Below are 25,339 nucleotides of genomic sequence, written 5' to 3' on the forward strand. Positions count from 1 at the left end.
GTCATCATACAAACTGTTCTGCATATACCCTCAATTCCCATGCCCTTCTTGCTTTATCATATTATCATAAATTTGGCAAAATTTATAATCCTGATGAAGTCTGACTCTCCTACTCTGTACCTGTGCATCTGAACATAGATGGAAAAAGCATGTGTGCACATGCATGCGTGCACACACACACTCCTGTAACTGTGTTGACTGATCTTAAAATTCATGCCCTTGAACCTCAAGGGGTCCTTAATGATGCCAGGCAGTCATATGTACGTAGTCCATTCACTCTGTTACTCTTCTAGACAGCTCTTTTACACTATCACCTTTCTCTTTACACCCATAACACCTTCTCTCCCATTCATCTGATGACTTTACTTCCTAAGAAACTTCCTACTTCATTAATAAAACTCAAGCATTCTGTGCATATGCATTCTGCTCTCACTCCTGTTAACATAGATAAACTATCTGTGCATCTATCAAAGGTAATTCCTTTACTTCTGTACCAAATACCATCCACTCTCAACTACTCAAGGATATTGCTCCAAGAATCACCGCCCCCCTCCAATTTCCTGCATCACTATTTTGCTTTCCATTAGGTCAGTCATCAGCATATAAACATGTTATTTTTCCCAGTTTAAAAAATACTTTTTCTTGACTCCACTTTCATTGCCAGGTACTGTCCCATATATTTGCCCTCTGTTGTAGCAGAACTTCTAGAAAGTTGTCTCTATTCAACTGTTTCTGATTTCTTCCCTCCCATTCTCTCCTATTTTTTTTGTTGAGATATAATTCACATACCATAAAATTCACCACTTTACGTGTACAGTTTAGTGGTTTTTAGTATATTCACAAAGTTGTGCCTCTGTCACCACTGTCTAATTACAGAACATTTTCATCATCCTATGAGAAACCCTGCACTGCTTAGCAGTCACTCACTATTCCTTCTGTTCCCCAGTCTGCGGCTCTGCCTATTCTCTTGGAATCTGCCTGTGTCTCTATGGATCTGCCTATTCTGGAAATTTCACATAAAGGGAATCATATAATATGTGACCTTTTGTGTCTGGGTTCTTTTACTTAGCATGTTTTCAAGGTTCACCATGTTGTAACATCTATCAGTACTACATTCCTTTTTATGGCCTAATAACAATCCATCGTATGGATGAATACCACGTCTTGTTTATCCATGAGTTTTTGGACATTTGGGTTGTTTCCACTTTTTGGCTCCTATGAAATACACTGATATGAACATTCATATTCAGGTTTTTGTGTGAATGTGTTTTCAGTTCTCTTGGGTGCATACCTAATTGCTAGATTATATGGTAACCTTATGTTTAACATTTTGAGGAACTATCACACTGTTTTCCAAAAGGACTGCATTTTACATTCCCACCAGCAATGTATGAGGGTTCCAGTTTCTCCATTTCATTCTCACTTAAGCCAACTTGATTCAGTCAGGTCTTTCTCCTACTTCTTGACTGAAACTGCCTTTGGCAAGGTCATTGGGAACATCAAAGTACCAAAATTCAGAGTATGTTCTCAGTCATCATTGTGTTTGACCTATAAACAGCATTTGACACAGCTGATTACTCATTCCTCCTTGGTACATTTTTTTTACTTTTGGCTTCCAGAATACCACACACATTCTTTTCCCTCCCTCTTACCCCCCATTTTATTGGCCAGTCCTTCTCAGTTTCTTTTGTTGTTTCCTCCTTTCTCCGTGCTTTTTAAAATGGAGTTTCCATTGGGGATCCTATCTATACTTATACATTTTTTTTTTTTTTTTGTGGTACGCGGGCCTCTCACTGTTGTGGCCTCTCCCGTTGCAGAGCACAGGCTCCGGACGCGCAGGCTCAGCGGCCATGGCTCACGGGCCTAGCTGCTCCGCGGCATGTGGGATCTTCCCGGACCAGGGCACGAACCTGTGTCCCCTGCATCGGCAGGTGGACTCTCAACCACTGCGCCACCAGGGAAGCCCTACTTATACATCTTTTAATACTGTCTTACACTGGCTCCCAAGTTGATAACTCTGAAATCTCTTTTTTTGTATTTCAGAGCCAAATATCCAACTACCTACTCAGCCTCACCAGGATGTCTAATAAACATCTTAAAATGGAACATGTCTAAAGCCAAACCCCTTTCCTGCTCTGTCTAATATGCTCCACCTACAGGTCTCCCTGTCTTTGATGAAGACAATTTCATCCTTCAGTTGTTCAGGCCAAACACCATGGCATTAACTTTGCTCCTCCTTTCTCACATGCCACATTCAGTCACATGCTAGGAAGTCCTTTTGGCCTTACCTTCAAAGTATACGCAGAGTTGGAACACTTCTCCCCACCTCCACTGTTGCCATCTTCTTGGTCCCATCATCGTCTCTCACCTGGATCTTTGTAAAAAGATTCCTCATCAGACCCTCTGCTGTATGTATCTTTGCCTCCAACAAGCTAGCTCAACACAATAGCTGGAAGAATCCTTCAGGAATATGTCAGAACATAATCATTTTCTGTCCAAACACTACTTTGGCTGCCCATTTCACTCAGTAATAGCCAAACAAGGCCCTGTTTCGTCTGACCCCATTATTTGTCCAGCCCCATCTACTATTGTTCTCCCTGGTTCACTCTGTTCGCCTTCTTGCTACTTTTCAAGCAGGCCAGGCATGTTTTAGATTCAGGGCCTTTGCATTTGCTGTTCCTTCCACATGAAATATTTTTCACTTCTCTCAGATCTTCTCAAAACTTACTTTGTCAATTAAGCTTACTCTAATTTTTAATTCCGTAACTTGCTTTTCCTATACTCTGGGTTCCTCTTACTCTGCCTTTTTTTTTTTTTTTTTTTTTTTTTGCATAGCACTTGACGGTAATATTGACTGCCTTACTGACTTATTTATGATGATTATGATATGTTGCTCTCCCTCCCAATCCCTCTGCTAGGATGAAGCTCTATGTGGGCAGGGATTTTTGTTTTGTTCACTGATGTGTCTTAAGTGTTTAGAACAGGGGATGGCACATACTAGCCATTCAAGAAATATTTGTGGAATGAGCAAATAATGGATAGCTTTATGAGGGAGGTGGTATCAGAGGCAGGCCTTGAAAATTTTTGATAAGCAAAGTTTTGGGGAGAAAAGAACAGCTTGGAATATAATTTTTCCCACTCCCCTCTTTGTGTCTTTAGCAAAATCTCCTTATCTTTCAAGGCATGGGCATTTGAATTTGCACCTGAGTTTGAATCTGCTTCTTACTGTATATGACCTTGAGCAGGATTTGTGGCCACTCTTGAGTCTTTTTTAAGTCATTTTTATTGAGGTATACTTTACAGAGAGTAAAATTCACCCTTTTTGGGTATACAATTCTATGAATTTTGACAGATTTTTTCAGTCATGTAACCACCACCACAATCAAGATATGAAATACTTCCATCACTGCAAGAAGTTCCTTGGGTTCCTTTGTAGTCGGTTCCCTTCCTTTATCTCATGCCCCTGACAACCTGATGTAATTTCTGTCCCTATAGTTACGTTTTTTTCCAGAATGTCATATACACGGAGTCATTTAAGTATGACTCCTTTTTTTTTGGGGGGGTATAATTGCTTTACAATGGTGTGTTAGTTTCTGCTTTATAACAAAGTGAATCAGTTATACATATGCATATGTTCCCATATGTCTTCCCTCTTGCGTCTCCCTCCCTCCCACCCTCCCTATCCCACCCCTCCAGACGGTCACAAAGCACCGAGCCAATATCCCTGTGCCATGCGGCTGCTTCCCACATGGCATGTGGGATCCTAGTTCCCCGACCAGGGATCGAACCTCTTTCCTCTGCAGTGGAAGCGTGCAGTCTTAACCACTGGACCACCAGGGAAGTCCCAAGTATGACTTCTTTTGATTCAGTCCTCTTTAATTTAGCCTAATGCTTTTGAGGTTCATACATGTTATGGCATGTTTCAGGAGTTGATTTTTTTAAAATTTTATTTACAGTGATTTACAGTGTTGTGTTAATTTCTGCCATTTAGCAAAGTGATTCAGTTATACATATATATTCTTTTTCATATTCTTTTCCATTATGGTTTATTACAGGATATTGAATATAGTTCCCTGTGCTATACAGTTAGGACCTTGTTGTTCATCCATCCTATATATACTAGTTTGCCCATCTGCTAATCCCAAACTCCCAATTTATCCGCCCCCCGCCAACCACTTTGGCAACCACAAGTCTGTACTCTGTGTCTGTGAGTTTGTTTCTGTTTTGTAGAATAGTTCATTTGTGTCACATTTTAGATTCCACATATAAGTGATAGGCATTGATATCTTTTTACTGCTGAGTAGTATTCCAGTGTATGGTTGTACTGCAATTTGTTTATTCATTCACCAGTTGATGGATTTTTCAGTTTCTAGTCATTATTAGTAAAGTTGCTCTAAACATTTTCATGTATCATCGATCTATCTATCTATCATCTCTATATCTATGTCTCTGCTAAACCTGTATATATATAGTATACATATATTTTTTGTGGTGGGGGGGAGTTGCGGACATACATCTTCATTTCTCATGGGTAAGTACCTGGGAGTGGGATTGCTGGGCTGTATGGTAAGTGACTTTAACTTTATGAAAACTGCCAAACTGTTTTTCAAAGTGGTGAATCTTTTTTCATTTTATCAAATGAGCCTATTAGTTAGGACTCGTAGTTGGAAACAACAGAAATTGACTCTGGCAAGGAAACTTCTGAATAGAATATTTTTAGGTGTCTCATAGAATCCCTTGGAGGGCTGGAGAGACAGGCTCAGAAGTTCTGTATCCCACAATGTTATCCTAGGCACAGATACTGGAGTTTCAACTGCCAACACTGTTGGGGAATGCTGGACGCTGTAAGTAGAACTGTGGTCTCTAGAAACCAGATGAAGCTGCTCTGCTGCTAGCACTTGCCAGAATGGATTCTCTGAGGGCCCAGCTTCTTTGAGTCATTATTTTTGCATCACCTTCTGGAGGTGAGCTCTGTCTCATGAGGTGGGAGACTCCCTAAACATGGAAAGGGGGTTCAGATGTGGGGCTGCTAAAATTAATGACACACACATATACCCCAAATACCTAACTCCAGAGGTGGTTGTGATTAGATAAAATAATGTCTGTACAGTGTCTAGTACTAGATGCTTCCTACTTAGTAGGTTGTAAATGTTAGTTTGCTTCCCTGTCTGCTGCTTTCCCATCTGTCTTTTTTAGGTAAATTTTTAGTTGAGCTTTAATAAAACAAAGTACATAAATTGTAAGCATATACAGCTTGATGCATTATCATGAAGTGAAATCATCCTTTTAACATGCAGAAGAAGAACTAGAACATTACCAGCACCTCAGAAATCTCTCATGTTGCCCCTCCTGGAAACTGCCCACTCCCTCCCAACCCCCTGCCCTGTCAGGTAACCACTATCCTAACTTTGACTAGTTTGCCTGTTTTCAAACTTTATATAATCAAAGCTGTATGTTCTGTTTTTTGTGTGTGATTTCTTTCAGTATTTGTGAGCTACATCCATGTTCTTGTGCATGGCAGGAGTTGATTTCACATTGTCCCATTGTATGAATGTAACAGTCTGTTGATGGACATATGGGTTACTTCCAGTTTTTGACTAATACGTGTAAGTGCTGCTATGAATATGAACATTCTTGCACATGTCTTTTGGTTTACATATGTGCACATTTCTGTGGGTGTGTAACATGGAGTGGAGTTACTGGGTCATGGGTTCTGTGTATGTTCAGCTTTAGGAGAGAATGCCAAAAAGTTTTCTAAAGTAGTTTTCCCACTCCGCACTCCTCTTAGCAGTACATGTGAGTTTCAGTTAGTCACATCTATCTTTTTGACGTGTCCTTTCAGTAAAACTTTTTACCCCAGTGTAATATTTGTTTGATTCTACCTAATCTTATGCTTCTCTCTATTATGTTATTAACTCTTTGATGTGAGATTCCATGTTTCATTTATCTCTGTCTTCTTAGTATTAAGTACAGAATATAAGATATACATAGTAAATGCTCAGTGAAAGTTTCATGAAAAAAGTGAAAAAAGAATATGTCTGTAGGCTGGAATAATCCTGGCATTTTTGGTGGGAGAGAGACTTCAGTGATGTGACTGGAATTAAAAATGGATGGTATATTGGAAACAGTGGTGGGATAGGGTGGAATTAAGTCAGGTGGAATCTGATTGGATTCCATAGGTAATAAATAGCCCTTTTTGGTTCCTGAACTGGGAGAGAATTAATGAAAGCTGTTTTGTTCTGTGAATGAAGAATTGTGTTTTTCTTTAAAGGTATGCCCAGCTTTTAGGAAACAGTTTCAAAAAAAGATTTGGACCTGTGATTGGACACAGATTAGACAAGGCATGGGTTGGTGTTTATTTGTTTAGCTTTACCTCTTAGATCTTAGTTTCTTTATAAATGGAGCTCACATCTTTCTTACAAAGATTATAACTAATATAAAAATACGAGTAGATTTTTTTTCTTATTCTCTGCATATTATATGGCAGTCCAAGGTTCAGAACTTTTATTTATTTTTTAATTAAAACAATTCTTTTTTTTTTTGTGGTGTGCGGGCCTCTCACTGTTGTGGCCCCTCCCGCTGCGGAGCACAGGCTCCGTATGTGCAGGCTCAGCGGCCATGGCTCGCGGGCCCAGCCGCTCCGCGGCATGTGGGATCTTCCTGGACCAGGGCATGAACCCGTGTCCCCTGCATTGGCAGGCGGACTCTCAACCACTGCGCCACCAGGGAAGCCCTAAAACAATTCTTTTACTTTGAGATTGAGTTCTTTTTTTTTTCTTATTTAAAAAAAATTTTTTTTTGAAATATAGTTGATTTACAATGTTGTGTTAGTTTCAGGTGTACAGCAAAGTGATTCAGATACACATAACTATCTGTATTCTTTTCTAGATTCTTTTCCAGTATAGGTTATTATAATATATTGAGTATAGTTCCCTGTGCTATACAGTAGGTCCTTTCAGCACTTTTAAAATGTATGTTGTAGAGTATAACTTACGACAGAGAGGAAATTCAGCTTCTGCCAGTGTAAATCCATTTGGAATTTTGACTGACTGTCGTTATCTCCAGAGTGGCTTGCCCACCTTCTCTTCTGCCTTGTTGTTGTTCTTCTACACTAGCACCTTTGTTTTTTTGTGTGTGTCAGAAATCAAAAATAAAACATAAAGTGGCTTGAAGCTTCTTCCCTTTGAAGGCTTATACCACAGAAGGGAGGGGAAGGGGAAGTGGGGGAGGAAAGTCTTCTTTGGATAGGAAGGGAAAATAGCTACATGGGCTAAGAAGGGAAGGGAAACTCTTTACAGAAGGGAAAAATAACCTTACAATATGGCTGGCATTCACCACCTTAACCAAGTGATTAAACTTAGGATCACTATCAGGTACTCCCTCACTTGGTACAGTAGAACTACATAACATCATCTCTAGTATTATTGCCAGAAATGAGGAAATAATCAGAGAAGTTGTAATGTGGGGTATTTGATAAGACACTTGACCTGCACTCGTAAAAAAATACTGACATGAAAAACAAAAGCAAAGATGAGACTGGATTTTTTTTTTTTTTTTTTTTGCGGTATGCGGGCCTCTCACTGTTGTGGCCTCTCCCGTTGCAGAGCACAGGCTCCGGATGCGCAGGCTCAGCGACCATGGCTCACAGGCCCAGCCGCTCCGCGGCATGTGGGATCTTCCCGGACCAGGGCACGAACCCGTGTCCCCTGCATCGGCAGGCGGACTCCCAACCACTGCGCCACCAGGGAAGCCCCTAGTTAGTTAACTTTTTAAAGGCTGTTTCCCGTGAATTCGAAGTAATAATAGTACTTACCTCATAGAGTTGTTGTGAGGATTAAATAAAGTAATATGTGCAATGTACTTAGGACAGTATCTGGAACATAGTAAACACAATTTAAGTGTTAGGTGTGATTTTATTATTATTGTTATTATTAAATAAAATTATGCATGTTAGTAACCAGTTCCTGGCACAGGGTTAATTGCAATTCTAGTCACTAGTAGAATGTGTATAGGATAAATGTTATTAACCAAGTTGTATTTTTATACCTCTGCACCTAGGTATAGGGAACATAAAACCTTTGAAGTTGTATTAATGTATGTAGATGAGCTATATATTCACTTAGGTCTTTTCCCCATTGTATCATTTTTGATTACATATTATATATCATTCCTAATCTACTCCTCAGTTTATTCATTTTATCATTAAAAATAAGAGTGAAGAAGACATTCTGTGTTAAGAATCTGTAGTCAGAAGAGAGGGAAGGAGGTAGTGTTAGTTAAATCTCTGAAGAAACAGGATATCATAGAAGGAAGCTATAAAGATGCCATAGGAAAGATGCAGGAATTGTGCTGGTTGCTGAATTTAGAAACATTGTCTGTTTAACTTAGTTTCTTCAGGAAATTGTGTGCAACCTGAGGATGCTAACTAAGCTTCCGTTACAGGTGTAAAGAATAAAAAAACTGCCTGCTCTGTTAAAATTTTATTCCGAGGGATATTGTAAAGCCATCGAAGCATCAGGACTGACAGACTAGAAATGCATTCAAGTGAAGGCTCATTAATCTTTAAGAAGAAGAAAAGCAAACATGTGTCAGATGGGGCTTCCCTGGTGGCGCGGCGGTTGAGAGTCCACCTGCCGATGCAGGGGACACGGGTTCGTGCCCCCGTCCGGGAAGATCTCACGGCTGGGCCCGTGAGCCATGGCTGCTGAGCCTGCGCGTCCGGAGCCTGTGCTCTGCAACGGGAGAGACCACAACAGTGAGAGGCCCTCGTACCGCAAAAAACAACAACAAGAAAAAAAAACCGTGTCAGAGAAGCAGTGTGGATTTGCAATATTAAAATGCCAGTGTCTTTAATTATTGTCATAAAGGACAATGGGAAATAATTTAAGAATGAACATTACTTACATATTTCTTTTAAGGTTAGGATAGTTACGCATTAAATCAGATGTTTTTAGTGACGATAACCTAACAAGTAGCTAATTGTAATTTTAAGTGAGGCTTAACTTTAGTGACTTTATTAAAAATTATGTAGCTGTGCATTGATTGGATTGATTTCACTAGAGAAATTGCTCTACAGGTGTTTACAAGTGCTGTTATTAGTGCTAATTAATAATGATTTGAACCTTTTTCTTTTAATTGGATTTTTTTTAATAAAAAGAGAATTCCTGTAAAAACTCTTACATTTTCCCTATTTTCTGTATTCTTTGTGTTTCTTATAAATTGGCAAGGGACTAACTTTGCATATGGTCTGTTATTTTTGGAATAAGAGACTTTTTTTTCCTCTCTTCTTTCTGGTCTGCTTCTCTAACCTTTAACCACCCTGTTAACAGATGTTCATTTTATCCTTCTGCTCCGTCATTTTGAATAACTGTTCTTGAAAAAGGCCACCTTCTAACAGTGACTTAAATTTTCTTATGACAGCATCATTTAGGATTGTATAACTCTTATTCATCATGACAATTTTGATTCTTGAAGTTCCTTTTATCTTTTTGATTGAGTTCATATCTGTATATAATACTGGATGGAAAGCCTGTCCTTACATTTTAGGTTATTGGATGATCATCTCTTCCAGACTGCTTAGCTTAATTTTTAGTTGGTTGACAATACCTTATGAAGCAGATAAAGCAGGTGTCTTTTACCTGAGGGAACTTTAGTGTAGGGATCCACAGATTTAGGTGCACTTAACAGATTTGGGTTCAGACTATAGATTTGCCTTGTGGTGCTGTTGGGCAATTTACTTAACCATCTGAGTCTCAGTTCCTCAACCTTAAAATGGAGACTGATCATATGCTTTTTTTTTTTTTTTTTTTTACCTTGTAGGGCTGATTTAAATATTAAAGTAGATGATTAATGTAAAGTGTCATGTACAGTCTGTGGAACATAGGGGTCAAAAATAGAGGCTTAACTGCCAAGGTGATCATTTTACCGGATTGGTCATGTAATTGTGTATGATATAGCAGCAGTGTTTACAATTTATACGAGCAGTTTCCTTAAATGAATTATCTGGGAATAAAGCACCTTCAGGATGTATTGTGGTCAGGATTTCAGTTGAAGCACACTCTTAAAGAGCTTGAATTTGATTCTCAGCAACCAAAGGGTACACAGTCTGAGCTGTGATCTTAGCATCTACTTGCCTATAGCCTGGTAGAGAGATAGCCCTATGGCAAGTTGTCTGTTATAAGTTATGCATCTAGCTGTGCTGCAGCTATGGAGAATGATGAGGAGCTGTTCATATGGCCCACTAGAAGTACCAGGACAGAGTCATAATTGGGTCGTTAGTCATTTATTCATTTGACAAATGTTTGAGAGCTTACTGTCCAGGCACTGTGTCATGCACTAGGAATACAGCAGAGGACAAAACACGATATCTGCCTTCAAGGAACATGTAGTTACAAAACTGGTAAGTGGTGAAACATAAGGCAAAACTGGTGTAATGTAGTGTACTGTAATCAGCCCAAGCTTGCCAAATGGTTGAGAAGGAGTAGAGGTGGAGGTCAAGATTGGGGAAGGCTTCCTACCAGAGGTGCTGTTTAAGCCGAGTGCCTAGTGAAGGTAGAGGGTTTAAGAAGTTAAGGATGGTATTTTGAAAATTTCATTCCACGAGTTCAGCATCTTATTTCTTATATATTTTTTAAATTTTATTTATTTATGGCTGTGTTGGGTCTTCGTTTCTGTGCGAGGGCTTTCTCTAGTTGCGGCAAGTGGGGGCCACTCTTCATCATGGTGCGTGGGCCTCTCACTATCGCGGTCTCTCTTGTTGCGGAGCACAGGCTCCAGACGCGCAGGCTCAGTAATTGTGGCTCACGGGCCCAGTTGCTCCGTGGCATGTGGGATCCTCCCAGACCAGGGCTCGAACCCGTGTCCCCTGCATTGGCAGGCAGATTCTCAACCACTGCGCCACCAGGGAAGCCCCTCAGCATCTTATTTCTGGGAATAGGTTATTGAGTAAGCATGCTTGAATCTAATTTCCAGCGGAAAAGTGGGAAATCAGATTTCAGAGATCCTTTCTTTCTCTCCATATTATCGGGCATGGGGAGTAGACCTAACTTTGTGCTCTGGAAAGACAAAGGTCCAGGATCACTCTTGGAAGCTGATGGCCTTCTCTCTCATGGAATTTTAGAACATTACCAGCAATGTATGTATTGAGTTTTTAAAATTTGGTTACAGTAAATATTTGTTGACTGAGTAGCAAATGGGATTGGCATGGTTCTGGTCTGTAGCCCAACTTCAGCCTTAAGATCTGAGAGGCTCAGAGATTGGGTGAGCTAGTAGATAGTACTTAGAACATTGGGCTTTGGAATCAGTCAGTTGACTTAGTAACATTGGTTATTAAACAAACATGAATTCATATCTTGGCTCTGTCACTCACCCTATGGTATTGGTCAGTTAACTTAATGTCTCTGTTAAGCACTTCAAAGACATTCTTATTTAGTTTGAAAACAATTCTTGTTGAAGCAGATGGTTCCTCAGGGATGAGAAACCCAAGACTCAGATGAGTTACATGCTTATTCTTTTATACATATATATGTGTGTGTGTGTGTGTGTGTGTGTATGTATAAATGTGTATATATACAAATATATATATGCGTATGAGGGAGAATTAGTTTTACACTTTGGTTGGGATGAAGGAAGCCTTCCTGGAGAGGTAGCTTTTGAGATCGGTGGGCCTTTTTGGCAGATGCTTTATAGCATAGTGAGTCACAAAGAGCTCCAGTTCTGTAGACAGGTGGTCTGGTTTGAATCCTGGCTTTGCCACTGACTAGCTGCTTGATCTCAGATAAGTTATTTCACTCCTTTGGACTATTGTTTCCTCTGTAAAATCGATATAGTCACATCTCTCGCAGAGGGTTTTTTTTTTTTTTTAACATCTTTATTGGAGTATAACTGCTTTACAGTGGTTTGTTAGTTTCTGCTGTATAACACAGTGAATCAGCTATACATATACATACATCCCCATATCTCCTCCCTCTTGCGTCTCCCTCCCACCCTCCCTATCCCACCCCTCTAAGTGGTCACAAAGCACCAAGCTGATCTCCCTGTGCTGCGGCAGGGGGTTTTTGAGGATTAAATGAAGTGATGCATGTAAGATGCTTAGCCAAGTGCTTGGCGTACAGCAAGCACTTGCTATTATTACTGTGGCAACAAGCTCATGGTACTGTACTGCTGTCTCTTGAGTTCAGGACTCACTGTCATTGGTTCGATTGGAAGGGTAAACTCCCATGTTTAATATAACACTGTACTTTTCAGAGTACTTCCGCAACTGTTAGTCAGTTGATCCTCACAGTAGCCTTGTGAGGCAGGCATATAGGGCAAGAGGTATTATTTTTCAGGAAGCAGAATCCACAGGGCCAGGGGAAAGGCCTTTATAGCTGTTAGTGGCCATTCCAACATTATAGCCCTGGTCTCCTGACTTACGCTCTGCTTCTTTTTCTTTAGTTTTCTGTGAATAGAAGTCATTCAGCAGACCTGAGTTTGCATTTAATCACTGACATTTACTGGTTACATGATCTTGTCAGAGTTATTTGAGTCTGTTTTACCGTCTGTCAAGTGATGAAACTTTGAACCACGCAGGATTGTCTGTCATGCTAAATTTACTTTGCGTAATGCTTTATAAGAATTGCTTTGTGCAAACTACTATATATAAAATAGATAAACAACGAGGTCCTACTGTATAGCACAGGGAACTGTGTTCAATATCTTGTAATAACCTATAATGGAAAAGAATATAAAAAAATATGTATGTATAACTGAATCACTTTGCTGTGTACCAGAAACTAACACAGCATTGTAAATCATCTATCCTTCAATTAAAAAAAAAAAAGAATTGCTTTGTGTAATGTTGTAGGGGAATGTGTATTAAGATGCAAGTTTATTCACTAATTGTTATCTTATTTGCCTAGTGATAATGCCGGTAAGAAGTATTCCTATTTTAGTATTGCCTTTAATGTTCTTATCCTGCTTTTTAAGGGTAATATCTTTGATAGTGATGTGAGGACTCCATCTTGGGAAAACCTAGGAGACCTAAAACTGTTTTGATGGGTTTATAATAACACTTCACAAAATAATTGAATTCATTTTTCACATTATTACTTGCATTGCTTGGTCTTTCCCTTTTGTGTGTCTCTGTCTCTCTGTTTCCCTTTCTCTCTCTCTCTCTCTCTCAGCTTAATATTACTCAGATGGTTGAGCGCTTTAAAGCTTTTCAGCTAATAATAAAGTACATCATTTAGAAGTTTGAAGTTTGTTTCCCACTGGAAATTCACACAAGGGGATGCTTTTTACATATGAAGATCATTCTTCATGAGTGTTTATCAGTTATTTATATACTGTCTTCCTTGTGAACCTCTGTCAGAGGTAGGTGAATATGTAGTTCTGTAAATACCATATTAACTGGAAATTACGAAATGTAGAAATTAAGTAGAACAAATTGTTTTTATATTCTTAATTTTTTCTTGAAACATTAAATATATACCTATGCATTTGTCTATTAAGTGGTTGAGTTGTTATGAAAACCCCAATTTTAAGTTTTCTAATAACTGAGAATATCTGCATTAAGGAAGAAATTTTGCATTTTACTTGTTCTTTTTCTGTACAGAAGGTTGGGGAAAATTGCTGAGGTTAACTTGAAAGTGTCACTTATGAGTAAGAAGACTTTTTTGAGTTGGCATCTATATTTTAAGAGCTGGTGAGAAACAAGTCATCCTGTGAAAAGTAAGGATGTTTTCTGTGGATCATGGAAGTTTTTGTTCCCTTTCCAGTATGTAGCAAGCTTAGAGCACTTACTACATTGCAGTTTCATGAATACTGTTGTACTGAATATACCATGAGTTGAGTCATAGTATGTGACTTTTACATAATAATAGGCATAATAACTTAGGATACTATATCAGAAATTCATATTTTTTGTTATCCACATTAGGAAAATAGCTTAATAACTGTTTATAGCTGAGTGGTTTTTATTTAAATAAAAAAATTATACCCCAATCAGGAAGATCAAAACTCAGTTTAGTAAAAAGTTTAACATAGGCTAAGAAGCTTTTTAAAAAATTGGATAATGTGCACAGAATTGGATAATGGATTAGACATAAACATTGTTTATGACATGCTCTCATTTGCCCATGGATAGTCTGTTTTTATATTATTTTTAAAAACTTAATAAGCTCCTGTGAACCCACCATCAGAACAGAAGCTAGCCCTTAATAACCTACATCTTACTTTATAGGTTCCCCCAACCATCCTTATTCCAGTTCCTACCCGCAACAGAATTCACAGCTGGAATTCTGTATTCATCATTCCCTTGCTTTCTGGTTTTGTATATACCTTTATTATATCTTTATGGATTCTTAGATTCTTTTTATTCTGGTCTTAATTTTACAAAAAAGATATCATTCTATATGTAATCATTTGGGACATAGTGTTTTCACTTAATATTGTACTGCTAAGATTTATCCATATTGCTGCATGTCACTGTAGTTCCTTCACTTTGCTGAATAATAATCCATTGCATTAATATACCATAGTGTATTCATTTATTCTCCTGTGAATGGGCATTTTGCATGTTTTCCAGGATTTTGCTGTTTTGAACAATTTTGCTATAAACACGCTAATGTACACGTCGTGTCTCTTGTACGTGTGTAAGTTTCTCTTCATGTATGCTTAGGAGTAAAATCCCTGAGTAACAGAGTATGGGATTATTCGATTTGTGGAAATTATGCCAAACATTTTTTTCCCAACATCCATCATAAAAGTCCCTACGGATCTATACCCTTTCCAACACTTGGTATTGCCAGACTTCTTAATTTTTGCAGCTTTAATGGGTATAAAGTGGTTTTCATTTTTATTGGTCTTGTGGTGTTTTTTTTCCCCCTGTGAAATGCTTGTTTATGACTTTTTTCTGTCCACCCTCCTTTAAAAAGTCTTTATTTATTTAGCTGCGCCAGGTCTTAGTTACAGCACACAGGATCTTCGTTGCAGCATGAGGGATCTTTTAGTTGCAGCATGAGGGATCTTTTAGTTGCAGCACACGGGCTCTTAGTTGCAGTATGTGGGATCTAGTTCCCTGACCAGAGATTGAACCCGGGCCCCCTGCTGCACCGGGAATCTTAGCCACTGGACTGCCAGGGAAATCCCTCCCCGCTTCTTCTGTGTTGTCTGCTTTTCATTTGGATTTTAAGTCATCTTGGTATATTTTTGGTACTTTTGTTGTATGTATGTTTTCCAGAAGTCTTTTCAGTTTGTAACTTGTTTTTTTTTTTTTTACGTCTTTATTGGAGTATACTTGCTTTACAATGTTGTGTTAATTTCTGCTGTATAACAAAGTGAATCAGCTATACGTATACATATATCCCCATATCCCCTCCCTCTCGTGTCTCCCTCCCACGCTCCCTATCCCACCCCTCTAGGTGGTTACAAAGCACTGAGCTTATCTTCCTATGCTATGCGGCTGCTTCCCACTAGCTATCTGTTTTCCATTTGGTAGTGTGTATATGTCAGTGCCACTCTCTCACTTTGTCCCAGCTTACCCTTCCCCCTCCCCATGTCCTCAAGTCCATTCTCTATGTCCGCGTCTTTATTCCTGTCCTGCCCCTAGGTTCTTCAGAACCTTTTTTTTTTTTTAGATTCCATATATATGTGTTAGCATACAGTATTTGTTTTTTTCTTTCTGACTTCAGTCTGTATGACAGACTCTAGGTCCATCCACTTCACTACAGATAATTCAATTTCATTTCTTTTTATGGCTGAGTAATATTCCATTGTATATATGTGCCACATCTTCTTTATCCATTCATCTGTCGATGGACACTTAGGTTGCTTCCATGTGCTGGTTATTGTAAATAGAGCTGGAATGGACATTTTGGTACATGACTCTTTTTGAATTATGGTTTTCTCAGGGTATATGCCCACTAGTGGGATTGCTGGGTCGTGTGATAGTTCTGTTTTTAGTTTTTTAAGGAACCTCCATACTGTTCTCCATAGTGGCTGTACCAATTTGCATTCCCATCAACAGTGCAGGAGGGTTCCCTTTTTTTTCTCCACACCCTCTCCACCATTTATTGTTTGTAGTTTTTTTGATGATGGCCATTCTAACCGGGGTGAGGTGATACCTCATTGTAGTTTTAATTTGCATTTCTCTAACGATTAGTGATGTTAAGCATCCTTTCTTTTTTTTGAATTTTATTTTATTTATTTTTTTGTACAGCGGTTCTTATTAGTTATCCATTTTATACATATTAGTGTATATATGTCAATCCCAATCTCCCAATTCATCCCACCACCTCCGCCACCACCACCACCACCACCACCACTACCACCACCACCACCACCACCACTTTCCCCCCTTGGTGTCCATATGATTGTTCCCTGCATCCGTGTCTCAATTTCTGCCCTGCAAACCAGTTCATCTGTACCATTTTTCTAGATTCCACATATATGCGTTAATATACAATATTTGTTTTTCTCTTTCTGACTTACTTCACTCTGTATGACAGTCTCTAGATTCATCCACGTCTCTACAAATGACCCAATTTCGTTCCTTTTTATGGCTGAATAATATTCCATTGTATGTATGTACCGTGATGTTGAGCATCCTTTCATGTGATTGTTGGCAATCTGTATATGTTCTTTGGAGAAATGTCTATTTAGGTCTTCTGCCCATTTTTGGATTGGGTTGTTTGTTTTTTTGATATTGAACTGCATGAACTGCTTGTATATTTTGGAGATTAGTCCTTTGTCAGTTGCTTCGTTTGCAAATATTTTCTCCCATTCTGAGGGTTGTCTTTTTGTCTTCTTTATGGTTTCTTTTGCTGTGCGAAAGCTTTTAGGTTTCATTAGGTCCCATTTGTTTATTTTTGTTTTTATTTCCATTTCTGTAGGAAGTGGGTCAAAAAGGCTCTTGCTGTGATTTATGTCATAGAGTGTTCTGCGTATGCTTTCCTCTAAGACTTTTATAGTGTCTGGCCTTACATTTAGATCTTTAATCCATTTTGAGTTTATTTTTGTGTATGATGTTAGAGACTGTTCTAATTACATTCTTTTACATGTAGCTGTCCAGTTTTACCAGCACCACTTATTGAAGAGGCTGTCTTTTCTCCATTGTATATTCTTGCCTCCTTTATCAAAGATAAGGTAACCATATGTGTGTGGGTTTATCTCTGGGCTTTCTATCCTGTTCCATTGATCTATATTTCTGTTTTTGTGCCAGTACCATACTGTCTGGATTACTGTAGCTTTGTAGTATAGTCTGAAGTAAGGGAGCCTGATTCCTCCAGCTCCGTTTTTCTTTCTCAAGATTGCTTTGGCTGTTCGGGGTCTTTTGTGTTTCCATACAAATTGTGAAATTTTTTGTTCTGTGAAAAATGCCGTTGATAGTTTGATAGGGATTGCATTGAATCTGTAGATTGCTTTGGGTAGTATAGTCATTTTCACAATGTCAGTTCTTCCAATCCAAGAACATGGTATATCTCTCCATCTGTTTGTATCATCTTTAATTTCTTTCATCAGTGTCTTATAGTTTTCTGCATACAGGTCTTTTTTCTCCTTAGGTAGGTTTATTCCTAGGTATTTTATTCTTTTTATTTCAATGGTAAATGGGAATGTTTCCTTAATTTCTCTTTCAGATTTTTCATCATTAGTGTATAGCAATGCAAGAGATTTCTGTGCATTCATTTTGTATCCTGCTACTTTACCAGATTCATTGATTAGCTCTAGTAGTTTTCTGGTAGCATCTTTAGGATTCTCTATATATAGTATCATGTCATCTGCAAACAGTGACAGTTTTACTTCTACTTTTCCAATTTGGATTCCTTTTATTTCTTTTTCTTCTCTGATTGCTGTGGCTAATACTTCCAAAACTATGTTGAATAATAGCGGTGAGAATGGGCAACCTTGTCTTGTTCCTGATCTTAGTGGAAATGGTTTCAGTTTTTCACCATTGGGAACGATGTTGGCTGTGGGTTTGTCCTATATGCCCTTTATTATGTTGAGGAAAGTTCCCTCTATGCCTACTTTCTGGAGGGTTTTTATCATAAATGGGTGTTGAATTTTGTCAAAAACTTTTTCTGCATTTATTGAGATTATCATATGGTTTTTATCCTTCAATTTGGTAATACGGTATATCACATTGATTGATTTGTGTATATTGAAGAATCCTTGCATCCCTGGGATAAATCCCACTTGATCATAATGTATGATCCTTTTAATGTGCTGTTGGATTCTGTTTGCTAGTATTTTGTTGAGGATTTTTGCATCTGTGTTCATCAGTGATATTGACCTGTAGTTTTCTTTCTTTATGATATCTTTGTCTGGTTTTGGTATCAGGGTGATGGTGGCCTTGTTGAATGAGTTTGGGAGTGTTCCTCCCTCTGCTGTATTTTGGGAGAGTTTGAGTGGGATAGGTGTTAGCTCTTCTCTAAATGTCTGATAGAATTCGCCTGTGAAACCATCTTGTCCTGGGCTTTTGTTTGTTGGAAGATTTTTAATCACAGTTTCAATTTCAGTGCTTGTGATTGGTCGGTTCATACTTTCTATTTCTTCCTGGTTCAGTGTCGAAAGGTTGTGCTTTTCTAAGAATTTGTTCATTTCTTCCAGGTTGTCCATTTTATTGGCATATAGTTGCTTGTAGTAATCTCTTATGATCCTTTGTATTTCTGCAGTGTCCGTTGTTACTTCTCCTTTTCATTTCTAATTCTGTTGATTTGAGTCTTCTCCCTTTTTTTCTTGATGAGTCTGGCTAATGGTTTATCAATTTTGTTTATCTTCTCAAAGAACCAGCTTTTAGTATTATTGATCTTTGCTATCGTTTCCTTCATTTCTTTTCATTTATTTCTGATCTGATCTTTATAATTTTTTTCTTCTGCTAACTTTGGGGCTTTTTTTGTTCTTCTTTCTCTAATTGCTTTAGGTGTACGACTAGGTTGTTTATTTGAGATTTTTTTTTTTGTTCCTTGAGGTGGGATTGTATTTCTATAAACTTCCCTCTTAGAACTACTTTTGCTGCATCCCATAGGTTTTGGGTCATTGTGTTTTCATTGTCATTTGTTTCTAGGTATTTTTTGATTTCCTCAGTGATTTCTTGGTTATTTAGTAGTGTATTGTTTAGCCTCCGTGTGTTTGTATTTTTTACAGTTTTTTTCCTGTAGTTGTTATCTAGTCTCATACCGTTGTGATCAGAAAAGATAATTGACATGATTTCAGTTTTCTTAAATTTACCAAGGCTTGATTTGTGACCCAAGATATGATCTGTTTTGGAGAATGTTCCATGAGCACTTGAGAAGAACGTGTATTCTGTTGTTTTTTGATGGAATGTCCTATAAATACCAGTTAAGTCCATCTTGTCTAATGTGTCATTTAAAGCTTGTGTTTTCTTATTTATTTTCATTTTGGATGATCTGTCCATTGGTGAAAGTGAGTTGTTAATGTCCCCTACTATTAATGTGTTACTGTCAATTTCCCCTTTTATGGCTGTTAGCATTTGCCTTATGTATTGAGGTGCTCCTCTGTTGGGTGCATAAATATTTACAGTTGTTATATCTTCTTCTTGGATTGATCCCTTGATCATTATGTAGTGTCCTCTTTGTCTCTTGTAAGTCTTTAAAGTCTGTTTTATCTGATACGAGAATTGTTACTCCAGTTTTCTTTTGATTTCTATTTGCATGGAATATCTTTTTCCATCCCCTAACTTTCAGTCTGTATGTGTCCCTAAGTCTGAAGTGGGTCTCTTGTAGACAGCATATATACGGGTCTTGTCTTTATATCCATTCAGCCAGTCTGTGTCTTTTGGTTGGAGCATTTAGTCCATTTACACTTAAGGTAATAATTGATATGTATGTTCCTATTAGATTATCTTAATTGTTTTGCGTTTGTTATTGTCTTTTCCTTTTCTTGTGTTTCCTGCCTAGAGAAGTTCCTTTAGCATTTGTTGTAAAGCTGGTTTGGTGGTGCTGAATTCTGTTAGCTTTTGCTTAAAATTAAAATCTGTAAAGATTTTAATTTCTCTGTCGAATCTGAATGAGATCCTTCCTGGGTAGAGTCATCTTGGTTGTAGGTTTTTCCCTTTCATCACTGTAAATATGTCCTGCCACTCCCTTTTGGCTTGCAGAGTTTCTGCTGAAAGGTCAGCTGTTAACCTTATGGGGATTCGCTTGTATGTTATTTGTTGCTTTTCCCTTGCTGCTTTTAATATTTTTTCTTTGTATTTAATTTTGATAGTTTGATTAATATGTGTCTTGGTGTGTTTCTTCTTGGATTTATCCTGTATGGGACTCTGTGCTTCCTGGACTTGATTGACTGTTTCCTTTCCCATGTTGGGAAGTTTTCAACTATAATCTCTTCAAATATTTTCTCAGTCCCTTCCTTTTTCTCTTCATCTTCTTGGACCCCTATAATTCGAATGTTGGTGTGTTTAATGTTGTCCCAGAGGTCTCTGAGACTGTCCTCAATTCTTTTCATTCTTTTTTCTTTATTCTGCTCTGCGGTAGTTATTTCCACTATTTTTTTTTTTTTTTTTTGCGGTACGTGGGCCTCTCACTGTTGCGGCCTCTCCCATTGTGAAGCACAGGCTCCGGACGGGCAGGCTCAGTGGCCATGGCTCACAGGCCTAGCCACTCCGTGGCACGTGGGATCTTCCTGGACCAGGGCACGAACTTGTGTCCCCTGCATCGGCAGGTGGACTCTCAACCACTGCGCCACCAGGGAAGCCCTATTTCCACTATTTTATCTTTCAGGTCACTTATCTGTTCTTATGCCTCAGTTATTCTGCTATTGATTCCTTCTAGAGAATTTTTAATTTCATTTATTGTGTTGTTCATCATGCTCTTTAGTTCTTCTAGGTCTTTGTTCAACGTTTCTTGTATTTTCCCCATTCTATTTCCAAGATTTTGGATCATCTTTGCTATCATTACTCTGAATTCTTTTTCAGGTAGACTGCCTATTTCCTCTTCATTTGTTTGGTCTGTTGGGTTTTTACTTTGCTCCTTCATCTGCTGCGTATTTCTCTGTCTTCTCATTTTGCTTAACTTACTGTGTTTGGGGTCTCCTTTTCGCAGCCTGCAGGTTCAGAGTTCCTGTGTTTTTGGTGTCTGTCCCCAGTGGGTAAGGTTGGTTCAGTGGGTTGTGGAGGGGACTGGTGCCTGTGTTCTGGTGGATGAGGCTGAATCTTGTCTTTCTGGTGGCCAGGACTGCGTCTGGTAGTGTATTTTGGAGTGTCTGTGAACTTGTGGTTTTAGGCAGCCTGTCTGCTAATGGGTGGGGTTGTGTTCCTGTCTTGCTAGTTGTTTGGCATGGGGTGTCCAGCCCTGGAGCTTGCTGGTCGTTGAGTGGAGCTGGGTCTTAGTGTTGAGACAGAGATCTCTGGGAGAGCACTTGCCGATTGATATTATGTGGGGCCCGGATGTCTCTGGTGGTCCAGTGTCCTGAACTCAGCTCTTCCACCTCAGAGTCTCAGGCCAGACAGCCGGCCGGAGCACCAAGACCCTGTCAGGCACACAGCTGCTAGTGTTGGAGGGTCTCCTGCAGAGCTGGGGGGTGGCTTTCACTCACCGCGAGGACAAGGACACTGGCAACAGAAGTTCTGGGAAGTACTCCTTGGCGTGAGCCCTCCTAGAGTCCTCAGTAACTTGTTCTTTCAACTTCCTTTAGGGTTTTTTTTTGATGAACAGAAGTTCTAGGTTTTAATATACTCAACTATATTTTATTTTATAGTCAACACTTTTGTGTCTTTACGGAATCGTTTGCTTTTCTTTTTTTCATTTTATATGCCAATATCTGTTAACATTAAAGCTGACATTTAAAGTCCTGAGATTGCAGTGGTAGAATAACAGTGAAGGAAGAAGATTGTTTAGGAAAATGAAAGCAGAATGAGAAACATTTTGGCATATACCCATGTGTATGTATAACTAGTCATTGCTCATTCCCAACCCCCAACAGAAAATAAGTCATTTTAAAAAAGCTGGATTCACGTTTGTGCTTTAAACTCAGGTACCTGTGTAGGGATCACAGGTCTACTAGTCAGCGTGACTTTTCCCTAAACTCTCACCAGCCTGTGTTTCTTGAATGATTTACCCTTTCTCTGGACTTTATTATATATTTCATTTTTTTTTTCGTGTCATGACTGTTGGTGAGAAAATGATTATGACCTTTGTGATTCATTTAGACAAATATTAAAAGGATGTTACATGAATGTGTTATTTATATTAGAAATTACTTCTAGAATTTGAAAATGGTTGGAATAAAGCTTAACCTAAAGAAATTTGTGGTAAAGCATTCTATAGTAAAACATTTTCAAAAATTATTTTTTCTATACGCTGATTTTAAATTTCAAAAAAGTGCTTCACTTAAATGCTATTCTGCTCCTCGTTCAGCTTATCAGAAGCATTGTATGACAGATACCCATATCTCCTGTCACTTCTATAAATGTACTCTGTTTTCTAGCAGATTTGAATTCTGGAATCCCTTCACCTCCAGGGAATGTCTGTGCAAGCATACACACGGACACACACACACTCATAATAGACACCATATTCTTTCACAGCTATCCTTTTACATGCAGTTTCTGCTGCTGGGAGAACTTCTTGTGCTTTATTTATTTATTATTATTTTTTTCGGTACGCGGGCCTCTCACTGTTGTGGCCTCTCCCATTACGGAGCACAGGCTCCGGACGTGCAGGCTCAGCGGCCATGGCTCACGGGCCCAGCCGCTCGGTGGCATGTGGGATCTTCCCGGACCAGGGCACAAACCCGTGTCCCCTGCATTGGCAGGCGGACTCTCAACCACTGCGCCACCAGGGAAGCCCCTCTTGTGCTTTATTAATAAGGGTATAGTTGTTGCCATCACAGAAATAACCTGTACTGGTGTAGTGCTTTACCAAGTGCTTTTATGTACATTTTCTCAACTTTAACCCTTACCTAAAGCCTATGTGTTTGGCAGGGCAAGTTTTAGTCCTACTTTGGGCTGGGCTAATACTAAGGCTCAAAGTCATAAAGTCAGCACTTTCCTGTACATTAAGATGCTTAGTAAGTATTTATTGGATGGAGGAATGAATGAATGAATGAATGGCTGTTCTCACCCTCATGCCCTTTGGATTATATCATGGCTGCAGATTTAGTTATACCCCAGCAGAGGACTTGGTATATAGTAGAAACTAGAATGTTTATTGACTACAACTTCCGCTTCTGGCTATGTTGGAGTAATGTTCTGGACTAGCCTTCTTGCCTTAAAAAAACTGTAAAACTGGACAAAATATATGAGGCAGCTCTTTTAGCCTTTGGGCAACAGGCCTGTGGTCTTGGAATTCATGGAATGAGCCCCATGATTGACCCTGATTTCTACCTGAAAACAATTTCCTGAGCTGGAGTCCAGGCAGAGCATTGTGGCCTTACTGTTCTGAGCTCAGAATTTGGGACAGCTAAAATGTCTAGCATCTTCAGGGCAGGACCTTGGAGAAGAGGAAGGTGTGTAGGAGGGGCGCTCAGATGTTTGTTTGTGGGTCCCTTGTGAATTCTTGGCAGAGGGTTGGGCGTCCATGAATGAGAAAGACCAGAAGGGTGCCTTAGGGTTGGGAATGGAACAGAGATACTAGAGGTCGTACAGCTGGGGGATATTGGAGCTCTGGCCCAGACGGATTTGAGAGACATGATGGACACCCCAGGCAACTGATGAAACACTGGAAAGAACATGAGATAAAGCAGGGATTGGCAAACCGTGTCAGTAAAGTTTGTTAAAACATATCCACGCCCGTCATTTACATATTGTCTGGTTGCTTTCAGTCTACAATGGCAAAGTTCAGTATTTGCCACAGAGACATTAGGGCCGGCAAGGCCACGATATTTACTATTCGGCTCTTTAAGAAAAAGTTTTCTGACTACTGCCCTAGAGTTAAAGCCTATTCTAGACCTTCCCATAGCAAAGCCTATGACCAAATCTAGATCTTCCTGTAACAAAGCCTATAAGGCAAAATCTGCAGGGGAGACAGAACTTGGAGGTTGAGTTCTCCCAGGTTAGGGAAACTTGGGAAGCATCTTGAACTTTCCATAGATACCCTAACAAAAGTATTACTTGACATTTTATTTAAAATTAGAATGTTTCTGAGCAGTATTGCCTCCTGTAGTGCTTTGGGACCTTTCTAACAGTGACAGTGGCTTTAGCCTACACTCTTGATACTTTGCAAGTCTTTGGTTACTCCCCTGGACAAATTCTATGTAAGAATATGTCTCATTCCACTTTAAAAGAAAAACCCTGTAATCTTTCTTGATGATGGAACTTTCTAGGATCTTCTATCCAATGTCAGTATTTAGTTTAAATTGAAAAAGTTGCTAATCCCCAAAGACTAGAACCAGAGCTAAAGTAGCTTCCGATTTAAGAGGAACAAGCAAGGTTCCTTTTGTTTCTGAATATTTACAAATTGTTTCATGCATATAGACAAAATAGAATAACAAAAAACTGGATGCCCACCACACATAGCTTTTTTTTGCATGTTAATGTTTTGCCAAATTTGCTTCACATTATTTTTCTAAGAAATAGTATCTCAGATACATACTGTGTGTGTATCCCTCCCTGATCCTGTTCTGTCCCTTCTTTTCCCAGTGATAACTACTCTTGAATCTTTTGCTTGTCATTACGTTAGATGTTTTTATACCAACAAAGTGTGTATGTTTGTATCTATAAATTATATGTAATATTTTATGCATTTTCAAGTTTAAATAAAAGCCATCATTTTGTACATATTATTCTGCAACTATTAGCTTTTCCACTCAGCCTTGTTTTGAATTTAGACATGGTAAAATGTATCATTGTAATTCATTTACTACATGATTTGTATCTTCATTCTTTTGTTGATGGACATTTAGGTTTCCAGTATTTTGTGATTATAAACAGTGCTAAAGTGAATATTGGTGTTATCTGTCTTACTGTGTTTATATATTGGAGTTTCTCTAGATAATGTAACTGGAAATAGTATTGTTGCTTGTAGTATATCCACATCTTTGACTATTCAGTTATTACTGAATTGCTTCGCAAAATGGTTTTATCCTTTTATAATTTCACTTGCTTTGGTTTGCACAATTACATCATGGGTACTCTAAAGCAGACATGTTGTACCTGAAGAAAATATGACATATGACAATCTAATTTTACTACAGATAAATTGAAAGTTGGTTGTTTAGATTCTTGATAAATTTATTCCTGTTTAAAAACCTTCTTATGGAAATGTTCAAACCTGTACAAGTAGAGAGAACCCCTGCAAACCATAGAGAAAACCTCCATCATCAATTTTCAGTAATTATTAACATATGGCAGGCCTTATTTCATTCTCCCTCATCCCCTCAACTAGATTATTTTAGAGATCAC

General features: G+C 38.7%; 1 protein-coding gene across 11 annotated transcripts in view; it reads left to right on the forward strand.

The window, feature by feature from the left end:
- STRBP (spermatid perinuclear RNA binding protein) overlaps window positions 1-25,339 on the forward strand; it is a 137,140-nt gene that overhangs the window by 36,801 nt on the left and 75,000 nt on the right. The gene's annotated exons all lie outside the window — the stretch shown is intronic.

Source organism: Lagenorhynchus albirostris, chromosome 7, assembly GCF_949774975.1.
Source record: "Lagenorhynchus albirostris chromosome 7, mLagAlb1.1, whole genome shotgun sequence".
Lineage (NCBI taxonomy): Eukaryota > Metazoa > Chordata > Mammalia > Artiodactyla > Delphinidae > Lagenorhynchus > Lagenorhynchus albirostris.